General features: G+C 35.2%; 1 pseudogene across 1 annotated transcript; it reads left to right on the top strand.

Moving 5' to 3' along the window:
- The first annotated feature begins 4,223 nt into the window (after nt 1-4,223).
- Nucleotides 4,224-24,214, top strand: LOC145222454 (transient receptor potential cation channel subfamily A member 1-like; annotated as a pseudogene). The gene is made up of 32 exons (XR_013859341.1): nt 4,224-4,491; nt 4,826-4,905; nt 5,233-5,309; nt 6,027-6,102; nt 6,186-6,357; nt 6,421-6,494; nt 7,273-7,472; nt 7,795-7,938; nt 8,028-8,181; nt 8,303-8,394; nt 9,031-9,225; nt 11,004-11,162; nt 12,498-12,660; nt 12,909-13,110; nt 13,350-13,446; nt 13,533-13,613; nt 13,702-13,937; nt 14,324-14,497; nt 15,340-15,491; nt 15,566-15,693; nt 15,957-16,025; nt 16,539-16,715; nt 16,891-16,983; nt 17,073-17,244; nt 18,087-18,229; nt 18,562-18,702; nt 18,770-18,970; nt 19,030-19,170; nt 19,618-19,695; nt 20,265-20,333; nt 20,858-21,037; nt 23,571-24,214. The product of XR_013859341.1 is annotated as a transient receptor potential cation channel subfamily A member 1-like (transcript).
- Nucleotides 24,215-25,006: the final 792 nt, after the last annotated feature.

Here is a 25,006-nt window from a genome sequence, read left to right as displayed (position 1 = left end):
CATGAATTGCTGTTTGTTAATGTTCGTTTCACTGTGTATAGCCACTTCAGACATGCAAACACAAAAGACCGAGCAGGCCAAGGTTTTGTTTGCGTTGCAATAAAAAACACTTTATTGCCCGATCCTTATTAGCATTTAACATTTTGACTTTTACCACATTATTGCATCGTCAGAGTTTAACAGTTGAGGTAAATTCATACTCATTAGCATTTAAGTTTCCTCATGCAAATTTTATTTTGAAAACAAGCTTTGTCCTAAACTAGTGGATAAGGTTCAAAGGTTTTTAAAAGCACCCAACTCGCCTCAAAAGGTTTGGGCCGAAGCCGAATATTCGGCCATAAGCAGTGATGGGAAAACTTGAAGGCGTCACCTTTTTTAAAGACTTTACACGAGTTATGGCTGTAAAAATACTTGACTTGACTCGGTATGCCATCAGCTTAAAGTACATTTCTTAACAGAAATCCTGTGCAGTTGGCGTTCAGGTTAAGCTGCGCAGCTTGTTTTTGGTTAATTTTCACGTAATTATTTACGCGTAAAAAACTTTCTCCTGGTTGCTTTAAGCGTTGTAGTTGCCGCTTGTTTTGAGCAAATGCAGTACGCGTCAAAACCAAGTGTTTGCTTTCAGGCGCTTAATTTACCGCCCAGCCGCTCTAGCGCAGGGGTGTCAAACATAAATAACTGTGAGTAACAAAAACAAATTAAGTAAGTCGAAGGCCGCACTATGGAAACATTTGCTACACTGTAACATTACAACCAAGATATGCGTGATTAAAAAGTAAAATGTTCATTAATGCCATTACTTCAACAAAAAACGATATTGTAATAAATAACGAACAGATATAGGCTACAGTGTAGCAGAATAAAAGAATCAACTCTGCTTTATTACTTTGCGTGAAAACAATGGCATCCAATGACGACTCAATCGTAATGGCTGATTCTAAAGATGGGAAATTTCGATCATTCTACTGAAACGTTGTATATACCACTAATAGAGAATAATTTATCATGTAAACTCACTGGTCGGACGGGCTATTCCGCCTGAGTAAAACACATAACTTCCAAAAAATACTTCGTGGGCCGTACAAAAACTCTTGGAGGGCCGTATGCAGCCCGCGGGGCGCCCGTTTGACACCCCTGCTTTAGCGCATGCACGGAATTTGGGTTTTTAAAACGGGAATTTTGGGATTTAAAAACGTTCCTCAAGGGTTGATGTTCCTGTTCACGCTATTTAATGAGTGTCCATTAACGTCTTTTATTAAAGTTGACCCTATTCTAGGAAAGGAGTGTAATTGATGGGTTGTGTTTGACTTGAGCCCCGAATCCCTAATGACTTGACTTGAGACTCGAACCCCTTTTGACGTGGGACTAGACTGATAGGTTTCGTTCCCAACCCTGGCCATAAGGCTCCTCTCGACACCAACGTCTCATGTAATCTTCACATTTTTGTGCTTCATGCTGTTTCAACGTTGTGTGGCTACTTCTGGTGTTGTGACTTTTAGTACAAATGTGTGGCTATGTTTTTTTCACCAAGCGAATGAAAACCTATAATATACATGAAAAGCGGGCCATCTATGTAGGTCACTGTCTAGACTCGAATAAGCAAATTTAAGTTTACTCGAAGATATGGTTAATATGCGGGAAAGGTACCTTTCAAATTGCAAACTTGATGGTATCATTGTATAGCTCGGAGCACCACCTAGCGTATTATCTTTGTGTCTACGGAAAGTCACGTTAAGCGAAAAAACAGCAATAAGCACAAAAACCTCACCCTATTCATTTTAGAGCTTTTTGCGATGCATAAGAGTCTTTAATATGTTAGCGCAACAATATTTCTAATGTTTATACCACCGTTTATTTTGACAAATAGGATTACCGATTTAGGCACCAATTTGTTTGTTTTTGAATAAATACAACAAAGAAAAGCTTCACATTTTTTGCATGTTGTTTCATAAGACTCGTCGTGATATATAGATTGCTTAATGGACCTATAGGTTCCTATAGGATTCCTATAAGTTCCTATAGGAACTTTACAAGTTTGTACAGCAACCGATCCAGCAACCGAGTTATTTCAACTCCCGGCTCCCGCTTGGCAAATATTGACTGTCAAAAGAATTTTTCTCTAACTGACAGTTTAATATCGACGAGACAAAAAACTGTTGGTTTAGTGATTATTTCGAAATACAACCAAAATATTGTTTTTTGTAGAAAATAACTAAATTTCGAGTCAGTATTTTCTGACAATGTTGGGGATGGGGAATTCCCATTTAACACATGTGAAGGCAAACTGGTATAAACTAGTGATGTACCGAATCGGCTAAATTTCGATTCGGCCGAAACCGAATATTCGGCGGTTTTGCCGAATAAATTCGGCCGAATCAACCGAATCAATTATGACGTCACGCGAAGTCGTACGCGACGCGTAAGACATGAAAAAATGTTCATCTACCAGGCAACTAGTGCAGAATAGTCGTGTTTTGTCCTCATTTCAGTTCTGTGGGGTTTGAAATTGCCTCAAGCATGATTGGCAACCTGCCAATGAATTACTAATTTTTTGACTACAGTGGGAAAAACGATAATGTGTTGAAAAAGACAAAAATTGACGCGATTTTCGTTATGTTTGGGCTTTTGAAAGATTCCGTGGTACCTTAATGAGCAAAAAAGATATGTTTAATGCTTTAAATTTGTGTTCGTAAAAGATTCGGTTTCGGCCGAATCGCAACAAATTATTCGGCCGAAACCGAATCTTTGCAAAAACGACCGATTCGGCCGAATAGATTCGGCAAACCGAATATTCGGTACATCTCTAGTATAAACTGTATTCTCACTTGGGCACATTTTCTTAGCTTGAGTTAGCGCCAAAAAATACGAACTTTGTCTTAAACCAGCAACCCCTTGTATTTTACAACGTTTATTACACTAACTCACATTTGTTTGGCTAACAAAACTGTGGACAGATAAGGTTCCACGTCAGTGTTGGTTATTGTAGAAAATTTGTACTGCATCTTTAATGATCAGAGCAAAGATTCAATGTCATACTCGAGTAATGCACTGGATGGTTTATTACAGGTTGGTGGTGTGTTATCAAATTAAAACAATATTTATTAACTATTCTGTCAAAATACAATGAAGCTAAAGTGACAAATGATTTTTGATGTTTACTTTTTAATCAGTCAAAATCAAGTCAAATCAAAATTTTTATTTGCATGGTCACTTTATCATCACAGTTCCATTGTTGAATGGTTAAGTAAACATCAAGGACAATGAAAAAACTGTGGGTTATCGAGTCAAGTGCCTTTTTATTTGAATGGTGGTTGAAATCCGTTTTCTGGGTGTGTTTGTTGAGTCAAGAAATTGCCAGTTTGGCTGCCAATATAACACATTTTAGCTATGTCTAAGTTATCATATTAAACACACATTAAGTTGTGCTGGTAAAATAAACCTCACAGCATGGGTTGATAACAATTTGATAAGATTGTTTGTCCATTGTTGAGAGTCCGGCTCTCCCTGGCCCTAAGTGTTTGGCATTTTGATTAGGAGGAAATCTTGATTTAATATTATCAAAGTCAATCATTTGCCAATAAAAGTACTTTTTAGGGGTTGCGCTCAGGTTAACCAGCTAATGATAAAGGTTAAATTAAGCTGCAGTTGGATTTGTGTGTTATAGGTTAAACACTATCTTGTAAGTGCAGTAAAGTTTACAAGTAGTCTTTTTATTAACAGTTGGTAACTTAATTGCTATGATACAGATCTACTTAGTATTATGATCAATGTAAGTAAATTATTGACTGGATTAAATTGATGACAGTAGTGATAGAAGACCAAAACTGAAAGTTAATATGAGATCTGTTTTAGACCATGTAGTACCTGTTTGGTATAAATCGTGACATAAATTTGCTTTAAACTTTCACATCTGGTAGATATTATCATGTATTTTTGCCATCTTGTTTGTTTGACTAGATACTATAAGTGGTTACCTCATTTTGAAACACGAGTGGATTTTTAAAGTGTTTTTAATTGTACGAAGTTTTGATTTATTTTAGTTGGAAAAAAATTCTGTCTTTGAATAAAAGCTTTAGCCTTTATATGTATTTATGCGTTGAGTCCGTGTGTCAATCAATTTCTGACAAACATATCAGATTTGTTAATTAGTATACTGTATGGACTTTCACTTTGAAATACACCAAGTACATGTCTGATAATAACAATTTTTCTGGTTCTATTTTTTTGTCATAAAATGTGTCAGCCTCTTTGAATATATCAAATTGAATGTTGCTTGCAATGTTGGTTCAACTTTAGAACATGGTGATGCGAGATATCTTTAGACCATAAAACTTGAATTGAGAGAAATCTGTTGCACCTAACTTGGTTACGGATTTTTTTCTAACAAACATTACTTGTGAGGTGTTTAGCAAATTGTAAAAGGGTTAGGTATGAGCGGGGAAAATTCAACTTTTAGTAATAAAGAGTATCGTGTTCAAGGAAAACATAAAAGTAAGTTTGTGTTACGTTGCTATGTGTATACATTATAATCAAACCATATATCGACTATATTGAAGGAAATGAAGTTTTAAGAACCTAATTTAATGCTATACTGGAATCCATATTTTAGGCAGGCCCACTATGTATGTATACATACATATTTATGTACTTACCTATACATACATATATATGTACAGGTACATATGTACATTTGATTGCTGTTTCAATTTTTGCAAACGGCTTCTGTGAACCTTTGTGAGTGTTACAAAGGTTGCTAATTTATAGCAGAACATGTGATATTTTTATATATTTTAAAGTATATTTATTTGTCACATGTCCAACGAAGCTGCATTCCTCCATAAGAAAAAACAACATTCTTTCTACAAGCAACTAAACACTGATAAAAAAGGAAGCTCGTCAAAGGCCGTAAGTGTTCTTATATAGGGACAAACAGTGGTGGGATCAAATTTTTTTGTCAGCCGGTTCTATCGCAAAAGTCATATTTTTTAGCCGGTTCTGTTACAAAAAGGTCATTGACAGTAACCAGTAATGCTAACCGGTTCGCTGATCTCATAAAAGTTCGTGAGATGGTTTCATAGAACCGGTGCGAACCGGCTGAATCCCACCCTTGGTGACAATTCTGTAGACAGCATTCAGTATAATTTTAAAGGATGTTGGGTGCTATCTTTTCTCCTATAACATTACAGCCAAGACAAAACTTGGTTATTTTAAGGAAGGTTTTGATTTTTTTAGTCTGTTGCAAGAACAGCCTCAAGTCCGGGAAAGTATATTCAAAATGAAACTTCATTTTCCAATGTCTCTTTTAAAAGGTGAGTACAATGCAATGTGGAATCGAAACACCATTTTTAACTCGTGATGCATTGAATTAGCTTAAATTTGGTTTGACCAAATCTTAATATTCGACAGTTTTGCAGAAAAATTTGGTAAAATTAACTGAATTGTTTATAATGTCACAATAAGTTGTTCACAAAGGTTGGGGCTTGTAAATGTATGTTTTACTACCGGACAAACAGTAGTGTTATTACAAAGAAATAGTGTGTTTTATTATTATTTCAGTTTTAATGTTCCTGAATTTTAATGTTGCCTTGGCGACGGTTTGGCAGCCTGCCGGGGATGACTTTCTGTCTGGAGTAGGCAAAACAATAATGTTTTCTAAATCATAATAGGTGACTCAACTTTGGTTATTGCATAGTTATGCAGAAAACACACATTTTATGCTAAAAATGTTTTCAAGCGTAACTTGCAACTCCCCTTTAAAAATGTCCATTAATTTTAGTAATCACTAGAATAAATTTTCACTTTGGGCAAAAAGAAAGGGTTTAAGCTTGCCGGTCCATTTGGTTTTCATACTCAAAGTTTCCTTCATCTATTATAAGTGTTTTGACAGTCGTTTGCCATGCAGTGCTGTGGCACTTTCATTTTGTTATTTGTTTTGTATTGTAATGGTCATAATGAAACACCCCAGAAAAATGGCCAATGCTAAACACACAAGGTAAAACAAAAAAATTTTATTTTTTATTGTACAGACCTATTAATGTACTGTCCATTCCATTGGATGATGATAATGATTATAATGATGATGTTAATAATGATATACATCAGGTAAGTGAGTGCCGTTGCAGGTAAACTTTGTTTCTAGATAATGTCAAATGTATTCATTTTCATGTACTTTTGATGTGTCACAGTTGGCACATGATGGTGACGTAGAATCGATGCAAAAAACTCTCAATTGTCTTTCAAAACATTTAGTTAAACAGAAGCTGAACAAACAAGACAAACATGGCTTTACCCCACTTCACTATGCAGTGAAGTTTAAGCATGTTCAAATGTGCAAATTCCTCGTGGAGCAAGGGTCAGGTAAGAAACTTTGTACGACTGGATTTTTTAATCCAAAATTTAAGCTTGAAGCCTATTTTCTAGATGTTGATGGTTGTGACAAAAATCGTGAAACTGCACTTCATATAGCATTAAAGGAACAAGCACATATCAATTTGGTTAGTTATAATACACCATTCCTATACAAAGAGTGGGTAAAGAACTGAACTTAAGCCTACCTGTAGAGCAGTGGTCTTCAACCTGTGGGTTGCGAACCCAAGCGGGGTCGCCTTAACTTTTTCTGGGGTCGCTATAAAATCTATTTATTGGCACTTAAATTTATTACAAAAAAATAATACGTTTTTGTTCTAGTCCGCAACCTTTGCTCATGTTTTGCAGACAGTTTGATACCTCATATCACAATCTACTTATTGTGATGCAATAATCTATATAAAACACAAGTTGTCCAACCCTTTGTTACATAATAGAGCCCCAAGAATGATGTATTCTGTCCAAAACAATACGTGGAAAAATAGATAAATTTTACTGATTTAAATAAATTTTACTGCAAACTGATGAGCTTTAACATGGTTTAGATCGACCAAAGTAAATAAAAGTTTTGGGTTCTAACATTGAGACCTTGAATAATGCGTGTTGAATGTTAATATTTAAAGTCTACTGTACTTAAAAAGTTAAGCGGGCATATTTACATAAAAATAGATTAGTTTCGGCACTACTTGAAACATGTTTCTCTCCATCGGAAAAAATGGGGTTGCATGTAAATGCTAATTTAATTTTATTTTAAATTGGGGTCGCTTTTAAAAAAGGTTAAAGACCACTGTTGTAGAGTATAATTTGACTTTTAAATTGCAATAAGACTATGAAAACAGCATTGTAAAAACCAGTTTACACATGTAAGTGATATTTATAGAAGCATTCATTTCCTATTATTCATAGGAAAGCTTGGAGCTGCCCAGTGGAGAAACTGTGGAAAATGCCATCAATAAAATTGTAGAATATTTGATAGGGCAAGGGGCTTGTGTTGATTTAGTGGACATTGAGGGTTGTACACCTCTTCACTATGCTGCATGGCATGGCAATGTGCAAACGTTCTTATTTCGAGGGAAGTGTCGATTCATAAGTACAAAACTTTAACGGTGATTTTTAAATTATTTTTAAGTTATCATTAATTTTATTCATTAGTCCTAAAGTTTTTTGTTTTACTGTGAATTTGTTACTTTTTTATTTGTTCCCAAGAAAAAATTGGGTGTCGTACAAGGTTAAACAAGCAAAGTACATGCACAAGTTGGGACATTGATTGTCTGTGTGGTAAATGGAGTAGAATTTTTGTTTTTTGCCCTGGCACAGACATGATTTAATAGTACAATTCTTTGTTTTTTTACCTGCCTAGGCCTATTAGATAAACATACCTGTACAAAATTGCATAAAAATCTAAATAAAACAAAATCTCATTGACAGATACAAGATACAACAGGAAAAACGCCGTTACACTTCGCCGCTAATTATGGCCATGTAGGTGTTGCTAGATTGCTGATTGAGGCAGGATTCCAGAGTCAAATTGACGAGGATGGGCTTCCTTGTAATTTACAGCTGTCAACAGAGGTGGGTTAGGAAGCATCCACCTTTTTTGTCCAATAATTTTGTATTCTGATGCAAAAATGTCAGAAGTGCTGAAGGACATTGTTGCACAGGCTGCAATTGGAAATGAGTTTAATGATGATATGTGCACTTCAATGGCTGATAAAACCCTAAATATGAAGGACAACAATGGTTATATGCCTCTGCACTATGCTGCTTACAACAGAGATGTTGAGATGTGCAAATTACTTGTAGAAAAGGGGGCAGGTGAGAACTATTGCACAGGAAGTACAAAGGACATAAATAAATAATGAAACAAAATTGTGTTTACTTTTGCTGGTAAACAGATAATCTCTCAAAATCTCTGTTTAAGGCTATCATTTTTCAGGTATCGATAACTGTAACATAGAACAAAGAACTGCACTTCACCTAGTGCTGAACAAACTAGAAGACATTGAAACAGACTTAGATCATGACTCAGTAAGTTTATGATACATGCATGTGATATACAGTAAATTTTAATCAAAGCAGAATTGATTGGACTGCAAAAAGAATTAGGCGGAAGATGTAAATCAGTGTTTTGTGTGCATGCAGTGACAAAAATGCAGTGACATCTATCTGATTAATGAATAACTCCATATTTTATGTGTTTTTTCTGTTAAGTACAACAAAAACAAAAGTTTGCCTGCTTAGTGTGCCACAATAACTGAACTAAAAAGCATTGGGCGACAAACATAATATCAACTCGTAATAACAGTTAGTTAACAGAGTGTGTATATTCTTGTAGGCAGTAAACAAGTAGCCAATAATAAGCAATTCCTAAAGGCAGTCGGTCAAATAGCTCTTGATAAGCAATGCATAAACACAAAACTGCAACATTGCTTGGTGTAAGAATTTGCTGCTGAAGAGTAAAAAATCTGGATCAGGAGATAAATAAAGAATTTTTTTTTACTGAACTATGGGATACTGGGATTTATAATGTCAAGTATTTGTGAAAAAAAATATTACACATCTTTTGTACTTCAATGTTTCTCTTGATTAGGCGATAAGTAGATTAGCTGAAGTTTACAGTACATTTAACTCATAATGAAGTGGCTTTGAATGCTTGTTTTACAGGTAAGCTTTGACGAAGGCAGTGATGAAAACACAAAAGAGATTAAAAGTGCTACCAGTGAAATTGTGGAATATCTATTGGAACATGGGGCTGACTGCAATATTAAGGATTTAAATGAATGGAAACCACTTCACTATGCTGCACATGGTGGTGAAGTGGCATGCGCAAAACTGTTAATTGCAAGAAATATAACAGCTGTAAGTTGTGCTGGTAATGTTACGTTTTGCAAAATAACTGCTTTACCTACAAGATTATGTTGAAATCATAAACAATTTTATCACCAAACTGTTGTCTCACTATAAAGACCCATATAAACGGGATGCAGCACAGCATAGTGATGTTTTGTGGACCTTTCGCTACAATGGGATCAAATGAGACTGTTTACAGTACACCAAATGCAGCCTTCGCACCACTTTACCCAACATCGTCCAACTTCACCAAGGTTTTGTGTGCATAGTCACCAGTTGGGCGAAAGTTTCTGTACAATTGTACATTTCTGCCAGAACTTTTCAAGAAAACAGTACCGCAGGTTAGGTGAAGGTTTGAAAGTAAAAACCTTTTGGTTTTCAGAAAAAAAAACAGTTGACTGTCAAAAAGCAACTAAAATAAAGATAAAAATATTCTTAAATTTGAGGCAAGTATTTTAAAGCAAATGGTAGTTTATTTTTTAATTTATTTATGGATAGAAGGTATAGTGACATACAATGCATGTGTAAGAATACTGTAGAATGTACTGTGTAACAAACCAATATCAAAAGCACTCTTGAATAGTTATGTTTGAAAAATAGTCGTGCAAAGTTATGATTAGTCGGTAGGTACCGTATCATGGATTTACCATATTTTGGCTGTATTGTATTGTAACACATTTGTTATATATCACCAACCAGTAAAACTTGTTTAATGTTTTAAATTATTGGCATTAGCAAACTTTTTGCCTCAGCATTGGCATGCTATTGCCTTTCAGTGTCGGTAAATTTTGTGTTTTATGTATATTAGGATAATTGATAGATAAAAAAGTAGATTTGATCTGTAAATACTATCAGACTTTAAACTGTTAAAAAGCCAGTCTTGTTTATGAAACACATTTAAAAAATCTTACCAACTAAGCCTAGAATGTCAAATTATTTAGATGTACCTTAAGATCCTGATGAACTGATATTTCATAAACAAGACTGGTGAAATATATCTACTTCAATGTTGTGAAGTGTGGCTTTAAATTAAACTCCAGAACAATATTGTGTCAATAAAAAAATTAAGCAACATTTCAAATTGTTTGTTGTTAGTTTTGACACTTCGACAAAAAATGAGTATTTAATGACATGTATTCCTTTTGCCAAAAAAGATAATCTACACAACATTTCTCGAAGTAGTTGGCTGTTCACCCAACTTCGCTTCACTATCCTACGTCCGGTGTAAACACACCCTTTGTCTAACTTCGCTTTGCTGCATTTGGAGTAAACAGGCTTTATACTGTTGTATTGGGTGATTTTTTCTTTATGTCAGTGATCTTTGGAAGGGTTGTAGGATAATTTTTGTTTATAATAAGGCAAACTAATTTTTTGTTGCTTCCACCTTCACTTTTTTTCTTTTTTGGTACCTTTTGTCTACAATCACCGTTAGGAGATGTAAATTGTAGTCATTAATATAAAATCTGAAGTAACCTTATGCAAAATACTCTTTGAAAGCAGTAATGAAGGGGCTGGTCCAAACAATCATTGAAACTAACTTGTTTAGCATGTGCAGTTTACAAATTAAACCTTTTTTTTGAAACTTCATTTACATGTTTTTGCATGTGTTTCAATAACTTGTTTTGCAAACTAAGCTTTATTTATCATTGATTGATTAAAAAAGTGTAAGACATATTAAGGTGTTTTGGGAGTTTGCATTTATAATACCACAAACATTAGCTAATTGTATATGGTTAACCATTAAACAAACTGTAAAGTTAACATTACCTTTAAACTTTTTTGTACAGGTAGTTGACAAACGACAAACCATGCCCTTGCACATTGCTGCTGTATACAATCAAGTGGCAATTGCTAAGCTACTGATTGATGAGGGAGCAGATATTCGACATAAAAATGACAACAATGTAACATCTTTACATATTGCAGCAAAAAATGGAAATTCAGATGTAAGTGGATTACGTAAGGCCTAAGAGTGTGTGGTGAATGAGGTTTTTTTTTCAAGATGCTGTATCAAATGCTCGATTCAGTTTTGGCGCTTAGTCACCAACATAGACTGTAAGTAAATGCAAATGGTTGGGTGAAATTAAGCTTTCTGGAGCATACTTTCTAATAGCATTCACCTAGTGCAGTGTTTCTTAACCTTTTTTGCGCTCGTACCCTTTGAGCTTTCATGAAATTTTCTCGTACCCCCTGTCTACAATGGCCGACAGATAAATTCAGTGTATTTATAACTTACGTGTTGAATGCATGCATTAAAATAGTCTTGTAAGTTCAACAATATTTACAGCACACCAACAATCATTAAATTGAAATCAACTACATGTAACAAAGTAACTTGGTACACATTCTTCACAAATATGCTTAAATAATGTATAATTTCACACTGACTGTCGTATCCCCTGCTTTGGTGCTTCGTACCCCCAAGGGGTACATGTACCCCTGGTTAAGAACCCCTGACTTAGTGGTTCTTGACCTGTTACTGATGATGTACAACCAAACAATTTTTTTTCGGTGCATACCACCTCAATGGAATTTAAATAAGGAGATCAAGAAACGGACCCATTTGCCCATAACTAGGGCTTTCAAATAGCTACTCATGTACCACTTGCAAAGCTCCTGCATACCACAGGACTTTAGCCTCAACTGTCTGCTTGTATCTAAATCAGAGATAGATTTTCTATGGCCCGCAAACCAAATCCCCCTTAAAAGAAGCAAAATTGTCTTACCTATGACCCTGAAATTGTATGTTACCTAGTATCAGACTAATGTAGGGTTACCAGACAACCTGAATTTACCGGTTTTTGATGCAAGATGCTACCTACATTTATACTAAACAACTTATCAGCATGAATTAAATGCTATATAGTGATTTTTTGCATCTTGAAAGCTAACATTCCTTTGTTAAAAGGAATGGATCCTGTGAAACTTTCTGTTTTGTAACTTATTAAAAAAACAAAACTGCGCATTTTGTATCAGTGGTAGTAAATGCTGATATGTCAAAATAGGAATGTTTGTGTTGGTAACTATACAACAACATGCGATATAACACACGCTTGGTGCCGCCTAAGATATTAATCAATACCGTCCGGAATTTAACTTACGCTTATATGGTAACCATACACTACTGTAGTCCTTCTACATTTTTTCGTTTTGTTGTCTGTTAATACATCAGTATTATTAATGCATGGGATAATCAGATGAACATACCTTTAATTCATCAGTATTAAAAAGAACGCTACATTTTAAAATACGTTTGGCCTGTAGCTATCTGATTTGTACAGGTTGTCAGACTGTTGTTGGAAAATTACTTGAAAAACTACCCAGTCATATTTGTCAATATCTTGTATGATATCGATAATGATGGAAATACTTCACTTCATCTAGCTGTGGAACATGGACATCTGCTTGTGACTCAGCTAATCATTGAGTTCTGTAGTCCCAGGCGTAAGTATACACACTTGAAATGTTTGCGGTTATAACCTATTTCAAGGTGAAACCTATCTCAAACTGAATCACATTGTAAAATGGAGTTGTTTTGCAACTTGACTTACATTAAAATACTGGTGACTCATCAGGTAAAAATCGAATTACCAATGTGAATTAAGTTTGTGGTGGAAGAACATCTTGAAAGTTGCAGAATCATTTTTTATTGAGCATTCTCATACGTTGTAGAAAGGTGTATGTTTTTATAGATTTATTGGATGTCGTAAACGCTCCTGGAAATAACAAAGAAACTCCTCTACATCTTGCTGCTAAATATGGACATCTCAAAATTGCAGAACTTCTTATTAATAAGAAAGCTGAAGTGAATGAGCGTAATAAAAGCTCATACACTCCCCTCATTCTTGCATCACAATCCAACTACTACCAAATTGCAGACGTTTTGCTGAACAAGTGCGTAATTTATAAAATACCATGTATTTTTACTGCAAAAACTTTCACTGCTGGTAGCTTCCTCGTGATAGTTATGTCATCAGTAAAAAAACCTAATTTACAGCCATTAGAAAGCTTGACACAAATGCCATTCTGACATGAAACATCAGGCATTAAATGAAACTATTTACTAACTATCTCTTAATAAAACCCAACAAATTATAGGATATTTATCAAATTCTTATCATTTCATTTAACAGCGGTGCAAGGATGGAAATGAGCGATTCTAAACATTTGACAGCGTTGATGGTTGCAGCAGAGTGTGGTCACAAGGAAACTATGGAGGTCTTATTGAAGGTTTAAACACCAAACAAACATTGATCTTTTTTTCTTTTTTAATTCTTGTTTGTTATTTTTATGTACTGATAAATTAATACAAACAGAAAAACAAGAAGAATCAATCAGGATCGCTGAACACATCACTTCATTATGCTACGATTAATGGATATTGTGGTATTGTCAAAGTAAAGTTGTTTTTTAATTAATGGATATTGTGGTAGTAACTGGGTGATACACAGTGCTTAAATTTATACTATGAAAATATGCTTTTAGCAATTGCTTGATTCTGGAGCTGTTATTGATGCAAAAAATGAAAATGGTCAAACTTCCCTTCATCTTGCGGCTAAAAGTGGAGAGTTAGACATTGTTCTTGAGCTTATGCGAAGAAATCATGATATTGTCCACCTTGCTGACTCAAATTTAAACACTCCTCTTCATCTCGCTGCCATAAATGGGAGAACTGAAGTTGTTCAGAATCTTATCAATAATGGAGCTAAAATAGAGGCTATGTGGGTATAGAATAAGAGATTGTAGACAATAGGGTTACATTGTGTTCCCTTGGACTTATTATGGAGTGATAACACACCCAAGAATAATAACTTTAAGTTTAGTGCTTCCATAACAATGTTATATCATTTACCGCTTTTCCTGCAGTTTTATTATTAAGCAACTAATATTTTGATAACCTATTTGGGTTAACTTTACCAGAATCATGGCACACAGATATCACAACATTGTTATAAAGTACAAAAGTATATATATGGGGCTTATACGGTCAAAAAATGACACCAAATATTACCGTAAAAACATTAAAATGTCGGGTTGTTTTATGATAAAACTACTGGAGATCTATTGTGACATACATATAACTTACATACCATTATTTTTCTAACAGAAATAATGAGCATTATATGCCTATCGATTGTTGTGCATTCGCTGGAATGCACAAAACTGCTGCTGTTCTGCTAGAGGCTGGTTCCCCTGTCAATCCTGAAGGAAAGACAATGGTCATTCCTTTACAACTTGCTTGCCAGATGGGACACACTAAAATGGTCAAGGAGCTTCTTAAGTGAGTGCTTTGCAGTTCATTAAATTTTGTTGGTGAATTGCAGAGTGCCCTTGCGGGTTTGGCTATTACAAGGAACAATTTAATATGTGGAAGTTTTTTTAAAAAAAGCAGTAACTTTTACAAGTAATAGAAAGAATCTTTGTTGGCAATAATCATGATTCTAATAGAGAAGGGCTAGTCATAAAGTTTTGTGAAAGGTCCAGATAGAAAAAGTAAAAATACCAAAGGCCCAGACACTTAATGCAGATGCAACATGTCTTCACCTATTTTGATTGTAGGTAATGGGGAAAATCATGGTCACAGATCAACACATTTGTTCAAGCCGAATGTTTCTGTCAGCAAAACAAAATCATAGTTAGACACTAAACATTAATTTACTCCTTGCAAGGGTATTGACACAACGGCACACAAAATACAGTTTATCTAGTATTGCAGGATTACTTCGTAAGGTAATGATTCAAAATTCAGTTTATTGTGTCATAGGTACAATTGTGCACCGCCGTTTCGTTAATAGTATATTGGAATAATGGACAATTTTGTCGTCATAAAGTTGCACACTCTGACATTTAAAGATTTGGAAAATACTTCAGAGTACTCCGAGAATCGCTATGCGGCCTCGAGTAAACTGTCGCTACATAGCAATGATCAAGAAAGTAACACACAATATAGCATATGTGGCTGCAATTAAAAGACCATTGAGGTCCACATGCAATGCCCCAAAGGTCCGGATATGGACCGCAGTCCGCCATTTGAGTAGGCCTGGAATAGAGTGTTATAAAAGCATTTGTTTATTATCACTAGTTTGCTTTAAGTGTGTTTCTTGACCCTGCAACTTTTGACAGATGGGATGCTGATGTAACTCATAGATCGTTTGATGGAAAAAATGCTTTGGATTGTGCAATTGATTCTGGAAACACTTTATGTGCTCAAGCAATTATAGATGATAGAAGGTGGAAAAAAGCTTTGTGAAACAGAACAATTGATATGATTACCGGTAATCATTTTTACTATATTAGACTAGTCTTGTTGTCAAAAAACAATACTTCTACCACTTTGTGGTATCAACAGGTGAGATTCACACTCCAATGAGAAAATTGATTCGGCAAATGCCAGATGTTGCTGAACAAGTTTTCAATAAATGTGTCAATGAAGACCACAAAAACGTTAACGATTTAGAAGCCCAGTTTACCCAAAAGGTGAGAAGTGTATCTAACCATTCTGGTAGATAAAGTTGGTATTTTTCAATAACAAATAAACTACATGAGATATGGTAAATTAGTCCTACACTTCATGTAATTTTATTACAAATAGAGTTGGAATGTTGCAACTCTTTAAATTGTGTTGACCAATGTGTTTAATCCTACAAAGCTAAAACAATTGCACTAAAATCCATGCACTCACTACTTTTTGGCCATTTCTTATGAGGTTGGCCTTATTAAACGCTTGCATAAACTTTTAGATTAGGTGCAATTATGAATTCTTGGATGATGAGTTTTTCTGCACAAATTGGCTTACAGAAAGAGCCAAAGTAAGAGATTTTTTTATTATTAGATTAAATTCAGATTCTACAAAATAAACATCTTGTGCAAAAATACTGCAACAGATTTGCAGGCTTTGTAGTTTTATAATTACACCAAAGTCTATTCAACCTATTTTACTGATTGTTTAACAAACTAGGTTAGTTAAAGTCAAAAAAGATTGCTGTTTTCTTTTATCAAATAGTGGTGTTACATGATGACAGATTACAATTTTAATAAATTCAACTTTGGAAGTGTTTGAAAGGTAACATTTTAAAAACAGTTGATTCTACATTAAGTTGTTTCTACCTATGATGCACCTACCTTGCACTCTTTTTAATGCTGGTAAAACTGCAGTTGGTTTTGCCATGATCCTTCAATTGTCTCATTCACTACTTTATGCGCTTTATAAACTTTCAACAGGACATGGTTATTTCTAGTTTGGTGATTGTTTTAATGCAAATGTGTTGCTATATTTTATTTCACCAAATAAAGTTAAAATATTGGTAATATTTACAATGCAGCGCCAAAAGGTAATTATTATGATGCGTAACTCAGTACGCAGTCGTGCAGCAACATTACCAAACAGAGACAACCAATCTGGATCCTTTTGGGGTAGGAGCAGAGCATTCTCCTACAAGAGTTTTGTTGCTGAAGGGGAGGAGTTCAATAACAATGACGGCACAACTAAAGATGTAAAAGTACAAAAAATTGTTTAAAATTAAACTGTTTTTTGTGTGTGTCCGGAGTTTAAATTAAATAAGAAAGTGTAAAGACTTTTTACATGAAGAAAAAAAGGAAAAGAAAATTAAGAGTTTCATAACATAACTCCATAATTAAAGGAAATCTAGTGCTTTTGTAACAATACTTTTGCAGGTGTATGCAAAAAATGGGAGTATTGTAAATGGTGCATTGCCATATGTACGTGACTCTAACTTTCTGAAGAAAAATCATCCACTAAACATCATGGTAAATTCATATTTTGGATAAATTTCTCCACTATTTCCTTTAGTACTGATTGTTTGTCTTGTTTTTAGTAACACACTTTTTGTGAGCAGGTTGAAGCAAAACATTTGGACCTTTTGCGCCACCCACTGGTTGTAAGTTTATTAAATCACAAGTGGAGAGCTTATGGAAGGGCTGTGTACTATCTCAATCTTTTGCTCTATTTGATCTTTATGGGAATTTTTAACTCCTACATGCTAACAATGCCTCCCCCGTATTCCATTGGTATGTTTTGTATTTCATTAGCTGTGAAATTTGCTACTGTTATGTGCTCTCTATGGCTGAACAATTATGCCAATTTTTTCAATCAATAAAGTTAACACTCTTCCCTAATTATGAGTCCCACATCTTGATTTTACTCAGTTTTTTTTTTCTTTTTCCTCTGGCGAAGTTTGTCCATGCACTTTTGGCATAAAATCTTTGATGGAATTGGGTGAAACTTTCACATACAGTAGATACAGTTATGCAGATGTGCCATCTGCTTTGTTTGACTTGATAAACCCAGTGTTTATCCTGCTAAACCCCATAGTGTAAAACGTTCTGTAGGTTGCTGCACACCACAAACGGAAATTTATGTGGTGTAATAGTATAATAAAGGCAGCAGACCAGATGGTACTTTTTGCAGATGACAGTCAGAGGTGTGTTAACATCCTTATGACGTCAGAAGCCTTAACGAATGTTGCTTATAACACCTCTAGTGCAGTGCTGTCACTCTAGATATTTTATAGCTGGATCTAGATAGTTTTGTTTAAGCGTAGATGTGAAATTGGGGATCTAGATAATGGGTATAAAATCTAGATAATTTCTTCAACGTTTGTAAAGACCATAGGAACAGTACAAGCCTACAAAAGTTTGACCCAGCTAACCACCAAAGCCTCAGACTTCAACTGCATAAAAACAGAATGATGATAAGGAAGAAGTAAGCTTCTTCAACATCTAATATTAGGCAATTTATATTAAAATTCTTTATATGTGGGAATAAGAATTATAAGAATTTTAAACACTGGCTGATTTATTGACCAGTACTAACCATGACCTGTTTCTCTGATGTAACTGCTTAAACCCAGATGCAGACAATGTGTCACCAACATGCATCGCAATAGTAACTGAAGCACAACCAGTATTTGGACCTTGTTATAACTACAACTCTTGGGGTATTTGGGCCAAGTACATTATTCTTGCAATGGCTGGGATATGTCTGATAAAGGAGGTAATATGTTTGATTCTTTTAGCTGCTAAATTTGATCATAATAAGGTACATAAATTTGCACAGTTTGCTTTTTTCAACTTTTCTTGCAATGCTGACTATTACAATTAAGTTTTATTTGACACCAACAAATTATCAAACAATGTTGCGATTTATTGGTTTAGTGCAGAAGACACTACATACATTGCAGCATTTCAGTCAAAATCTTACTGACAAATAGTGTTGCCAACCACATTTTATATGTGTCCATAATGTAACAATTCTAAATTTTAAATGGCGTGTATGAAATATGTCATCTAATTACAATCCCAAAACAGACATGTGTTTGTTTTTAGTTTTTTCAGGTTTACTCGCAAAGAAGTTCTTACTTTCTGAGCTTTACAAACCTTCTTGAAATTTTGCTGTATGTTCTGGCAATTCTTACTGTTTATTCGGACACAAATTCTTCTGGAGCAAATTACTTTGGTGTTAGAGAGGTATGTTTCTCGATGAGTGTGTGGTTACTCTATTAATGTAGTTTTTGTCTGTTTTGTTTGGTCACAGAATTGGCAGTGGCAGGTTGGAGCAGTCAGCATTTTGCTTTCCTGGCTGGTTTTGGTTATGTTTGTACAAAGTCTGCCAAGATTTGGTATATTCGTTATAATGTTTAACGATGTCCTTCGGACATTTATGAAATTCTTTGTGGTCTTTGTCCTCTTCATATTTGGTTTTGCACTTAGTTTCTATTGTTTGTTGCAGAATCAGGTGAGTCTAACTTTAACTTTTTTTGCTGTGTCAGCCAACTAAAGTTTAAATTTAATTAGTATGCGTTTCGGGAATGGTGGATTGCGGTGATCAAAACATCGATTATGATGATGGGGGAAATCCAGTTTGATGAAATTTTTCTTTCTGAAGTTGATGCCGTTGAAACTGGAGCAGACAACCATACAATCACCGTCTCAACTGTAAATTTCAATTGTGTTTGTATTGTCATTTTAAAAAAGATTTGTTTTAAAAAGCTTTTAGGTAATGTTTTTGGCAATACAGAATGGTTCAGTTTAAGTCAGGCATTAGGAGTTCGTGGACATATCAAAAAAGTGTCAACATAGTGGTATGATATCTATTTACAATATTTTTGATTATTTGCGATAAAACACTGCATATCGCTATCCAGTCAATACAGGAAATATTGGTTAACTACAACAATTGTCAGTAGTAAGACAACTCTGTCGCTTTTTAAGTAGTACTGTTTACAATGTGCGCAGAAGTGGGCCTAATTGTCTTGTAAGCTGTTTGGCATACTTCTTAAAACAAAGCTTAACACCAAGCCATTAAACGCTTTAAAACAACCAACTATTTCAGCATTTTTGGTCATAATTTTACATTCAATTTGTTTCTGTTGTATTCCACAGGTAAACTACCGAGCTGTATCTTACATCCTTTTTATACTCTTCATTATTGTAATGAGCATCATTATCATGAACTTACTGGTAAATAATTGGAAATGTTTAAATTGATCGTTTTTTGATACACTATATACGGATCTGTTCATAAGTTTAATGGTGAAAATAACGGCCCAACTAGACGTAAAAAGCGACATGCTTTATTGTTCAAACGTTTCGGCAAATGTTCATGTCATCATCAGTGATATGAAGGCCAAACAATTGCACCCATTTATATACACTTTAGTCGCATAAAAGAATGATAAAAAGGTGCGAAACAAGCGTCGCATAAAAACGATAGATAAAAGGGTGCGCAGAAGCGAGGTGTAAGCCACCTGCGAGTGTGCGCGTCTGACCAAACAGGTGTTTCTTTGTTTGTAAATATATTGTATGTCGTAGTTACTCTGCACCTGTTTGGTCAGACGCACACTTCATATCACTGATGATGGCATGAGCATTTGCCGAAACGTTTGAACAATACAGCATGTCGCTTTTTACGTCTATTTGGGCCGTTATTTTCACCATTGATCGTTTTTTGTATGGCTAAAATACCTTTAATAAACCCGTTCAAGAATAATATTAATAGAACCGATTCTGTAACTTTCTGATCTTCACAGGTCGGTCTGGCTGTCGATGACATTAAAAGCGTCCAAGAGAATGCTGAGCTTGAAAGTTTGGCGATGCAGGTAAGTGAGTGTGGTGGTAAAAACGATAATGGTGATTGAAAGATTCACAATTAATCAGAAAAGTAAGACAGATTGTCTGATTATATTATGTGTTATGGCCGAATTATTTGCACAATCGCCTCGTTTTCACAAGTTTGTTTACTAATCCTGTCTCGGCCCCAGGCATTTCCCTGAGCAAGAAACTTTAGCGGCATCGCTTTAACCCAGAAGAATTTAATGGGTTGACTCGAAGTTACCAACACTGTCAGTTGAAATATTTATTTATTCATAGATTTTAAGTACGTTTCACGCAATCCTTGGTTTAAAACGGCTATGCTAATCCCCGCCACAAAACGCTTCTAGTAACAGTGTAGCTGCAAAGCGTTTATCATATATCCACCGATTGTGCAGTCGACTTTGTTGGGCTTTGTAAAAGTTTAGCAGCTTTTTATCGGCTTGGTAAATGTATTGGCGCGATTGTGCTGCTACGATTTGTTTCACTGAGCAAAATGAACTGTACTCAGCAGTGTTTTTGTCTTTTACAGGTAAAGTTGACTCTGGAAGTGGAGTATACATTGCCGCGAGTGATACGCCGTAAAGTGATGCGAAGGAACAAAACGTTTCTGAAAAACTTGACCGATGAACATTCGTCATTTATGCAATGGCTTACCTCTGCAAAAAACCCAAACTTTCTATCAATTACTCAATATAGTGACCATGAAAAGGTGGGTTAACACTAACATTGACAAAGCTTGTTATGTAGCAGTGATTTTTAACTTTGCTGTCGCAGCACCCTGGCCTGGAGTGGCTTAAGTGATCATCAGACAAGCATCTTAAGAAATTTCATAATTATAGTTCTCCTCCCCTGAAGGGGACACATATTCTTTTTGTCTATATATTTTTTCTTTTTTTCCGCCTAACGCAGATTTGTTCCCACGTTTTGGTCAAGAAAGAATGGTTCAAATTTACACACATTATAGATATTGGTCTAAAGATGGTCCATGTGAATTTTGACCCCGTTTAATCCCTTGGTTCACCCACAGCCCCCCAAAACGTGAAATTTTTTAAACGGCTATTCTTGCTAAAGCAGATGATTCTGGAGTTTCATACTTTTTTAATTGGTACATTGCAGCGTATTTTAAAGTATTTTGTAACTTGAAGTTGTATATATCCATTCTCACCCCTTTACCCCCAAATATTTGTTTGTTTGTTCACATCTTAATGAGGTTAGAAATACAAGACTTAACCTGCTGAAATTTTAAACAGGTGTGGATAGGGTGCTCCTTGTTGGCTGTTAAAAATTTCAGTGCAATCGGCTCAGTAATTACTCTTACAGCCCCAAATATGTTTTTACATGCTGTCTTTTGTCAAATTTGTGCTCGCTCAGTGCACAGCTGACACAATGGGAGTGATTGACGATAGTGGCGCATGGAAAAAATGCCTCTGCTTCACGCATGAACGCAGTCGAATTAAGATGTTACGATGTTAGTTATATTGCGCTGTAAACGTTAATGTAGGTCAACTTATTCGTGTTTCGAAACGCAGAGCGACAACGCAGCACGATTTGTTACACCTGTGTAACGTGACTTCTCAAACTGAAAGCGTTAATAAAACTGTTTCAGAACAGGTTTTGGACATAAAAAGCCCAGCTAAGCAATCGTATTGTTGGTATGTAAAAACTTAACGGCGCCAGGGAACGCTATGTGCGCTAAAAGGGAACGCTAAAAGTTTAAATAGTTGGACTCATCCATTTTTCACCTCGTGAAAACAACGCGCAACTTCATGTCGAAAAAAGCCCAAAAGTGCAAACCTGCCCACTGAAAAGCGAATATTAGGCCTCGCGCATAACTGGACGTGCTATCAGGCAGTCTTTTTGCACTGTGCAATTAAAATATTTTTGTAGATCATTTAAAAACGTTAGTTATGCAATTGTTGTATCACGCAGTTTTGCGTCTTAATGTGGTTAACGACGGGCCCCTCCTGCCGCGATCGGCGGCATGTCTTTGTCTAACAACATTCGCACGCCGCTAGACAATGATGACGGAAATGAAACCGTGAAAAATCGACGCTAACCTCTGTTGCCTGGAGCTTTTACCAAATCGCATATGCACATGTGTGGGGACGCATTAGATTATGCTTGCAGAAACATGAAACAATTATGTTATAAAGTGCCACGAAAAAGATAGGGACCCAATGAAATGTAGGTGCCAAATATATGTCCATTATAAAAATAGTAAATGGCATATGTGATACATCATTAAATATGACTGGCAATATATAGGAAAACCACTATTCTAGTTAAAATGCAATTTCACTTCCAATTGTTTTGAGCCTGAAGACTTTAGTTAAGACTCACAAGCTAAATTATTCAGCTTTTAGTAGTTGACTTTATGTATGCAATTCTGGGTTTGCCAGCTACCCAACATAACACAGAACCTTACACAGTTTTGCTTAATGCCAAAAATCCGCAATGCGCCTTAGACCTTGTTTTTTGGTGAAAGTAAAGTAAGCAACTACCGACCTACCGTGTATTGGACATACTATAGTTATGTATAGATATGAATAGGAGTGGTCACACACTGTATCTTTATTACATTCTTTGTTTGTGGGGTGCTGCAAATTTTATCCAACATTACAAGGGTACGGCTTATAAGTTATAGATGTTATATTTTTGGTTGGTAGATGCTGTTATGGACTCTGTGTTAAATAACGGTTCAATTTTGCAGTAATATATACTAATTTGATCTATTAATTGAAAGCAAAGGTTCAACTACTTCATAGGACGACCCGCTGTTATTTTTTTTTACCTTTTTGTCTGACTCGGTTATAGGTTTTGCACTTGGTTCTTGCATATATTTAATAGGTGATTTTGGCGGAGGAATTGTGTCACTTGAAATTTATTTTTACCCTCGATTCCAACCCCGTTAAGTTAATAATTTTTGCGTCGAGGTTAGTCTACCTATTGGTGTTTGAATTGATGCTCGATTTTATGTGAAGAAAGTTTCATTCATTGCATATCATTCACTACACGCTCACAGAACCAAAACGAGTTAAAACAAACGCATGAAAAAGCACAGCAAAATTCTTTTAACCACAAAACAATTCCTACATCAAAGTGTATCATATATAACATTGTTATTAAATGCCGTTTGGCCGACACAAAGATACAGAAATATGTGGATGTGACTGGCATGAGAAATTCATGGTTGAAATGAACCAAACTCAACCTTGCTAAATCTGTTTCTCATAACTTTTTAGACCAAATTGCAGGAGATGGAAGCCAAACTTGAGGAGCTACAAAAACAGATGGAATTCCTGAAAAGCGACTTAAAAGACCGCACAAAGTCAATTGAAAGTGTGGCGAAAGCCATTGCAACAAAACTGAATGTCCCGTATAGCAGCAATTAAGTCGCCAGCGAATGATAGCACATATGTTCGGTTCGTAATTTATTTATTTCCATCGGGCGTATGAACAAAAATGATAAGAAGCGTCCAAATATAAATTGGAATACTTGCAAGCAATCAGTGCAATATATTTAAAATCATGTGAATCATTTTATTCTATTGATTGCATAAACTTTATTGTTTGTTCCAGTAAAGTAAACTCTAATATAAACATTTGCTGTTGATACTGCTTTTGTGTCGATTTGTGATAGGCTACATAGGCCTGATTTAGTGATGTGTGAATAAATGCTACTAAAATGGTGAAAGTGTACATTTGTAAACGTGTAACGACGACATTGATGAAAAATGGTCACTGGGTTAAAGAAACTCATTATCCATTAAAGTATTATTATCCGATTTAATGACGTCGTACAACAATCGAACGCACACAAAGTTGTCGGGGTTTACAATAGAGATTTAGCGAATATTCGGTTGAAATAAAAAAACAAAAAAAATCAGTTACTAATTGGCAGGTTAACAATCATACTTGAGGCAATTTTAAACCCCACAGAACTGAAATGAGCACGAAACACAACTATTCTGGATTAATCGTTTGGCAGATAAACATTTTTTCATGTCAAACGCGTAGCGTTCGGCCGATTTTTTTCGGCCAAACCGCCAAATACTCGGTTTCGGCCAAACCGATTCGGTACGTCTTTAGTTTACAATGAATGACATGACACAGGCGCACAAACTCTGCATTCACACAAAAATTCAACCGGCAAATCACCAAATTTGCATTGTTTTTATCATGAAAAAAAACGTATGAAACGGCTTTTTCGTGTCTTAATTGCCTAATCCAGTGGACTGAGTTGGACAAACTTACATTAAGAATGTACAACCCTTGGGAAAGTCCAAAACACACTTTATTTACATGTTTCGGTTTGTTGAACACGGAAAAAAAAAAACGTATGAAACAACGTTGTAAAAATAAAGCTGCAGTCAAGCCGTGACGTCATGTTCTGTACGTTTGGCGTCAGGTTATTTGTTTGTTTGTTTAACTTAAGTAGTTTCTCAATCGCTACAAAATGAATCTAATTTAGTATCTTCATTCAAAAATAATATATATGATGTAAAATAAAGTTTGTGACTTACTTAAATAATTTGTTTTTAATTAGATATCTATGTGCAATTGTGTCGTGTCACGGTTGAATAGTTTTGTTGTCGCTTTCGCGTAGATTTTTTATGAGATCTGGCGCGAATTTTCAAGACCAGTGGATTGTCATTGTTTAGGATTTTATAACAAATAC

The sequence above is a fragment of the Phallusia mammillata genome, chromosome 4 (genome assembly GCF_965637545.1).
Source record: "Phallusia mammillata chromosome 4, kaPhaMamm4.hap1.1, whole genome shotgun sequence".
NCBI lineage: Eukaryota > Metazoa > Chordata > Ascidiacea > Phlebobranchia > Ascidiidae > Phallusia > Phallusia mammillata.
Note: the sequence above shows the minus strand (reverse complement) of the source record. Positions and strands in the feature narration are given on the sequence as shown.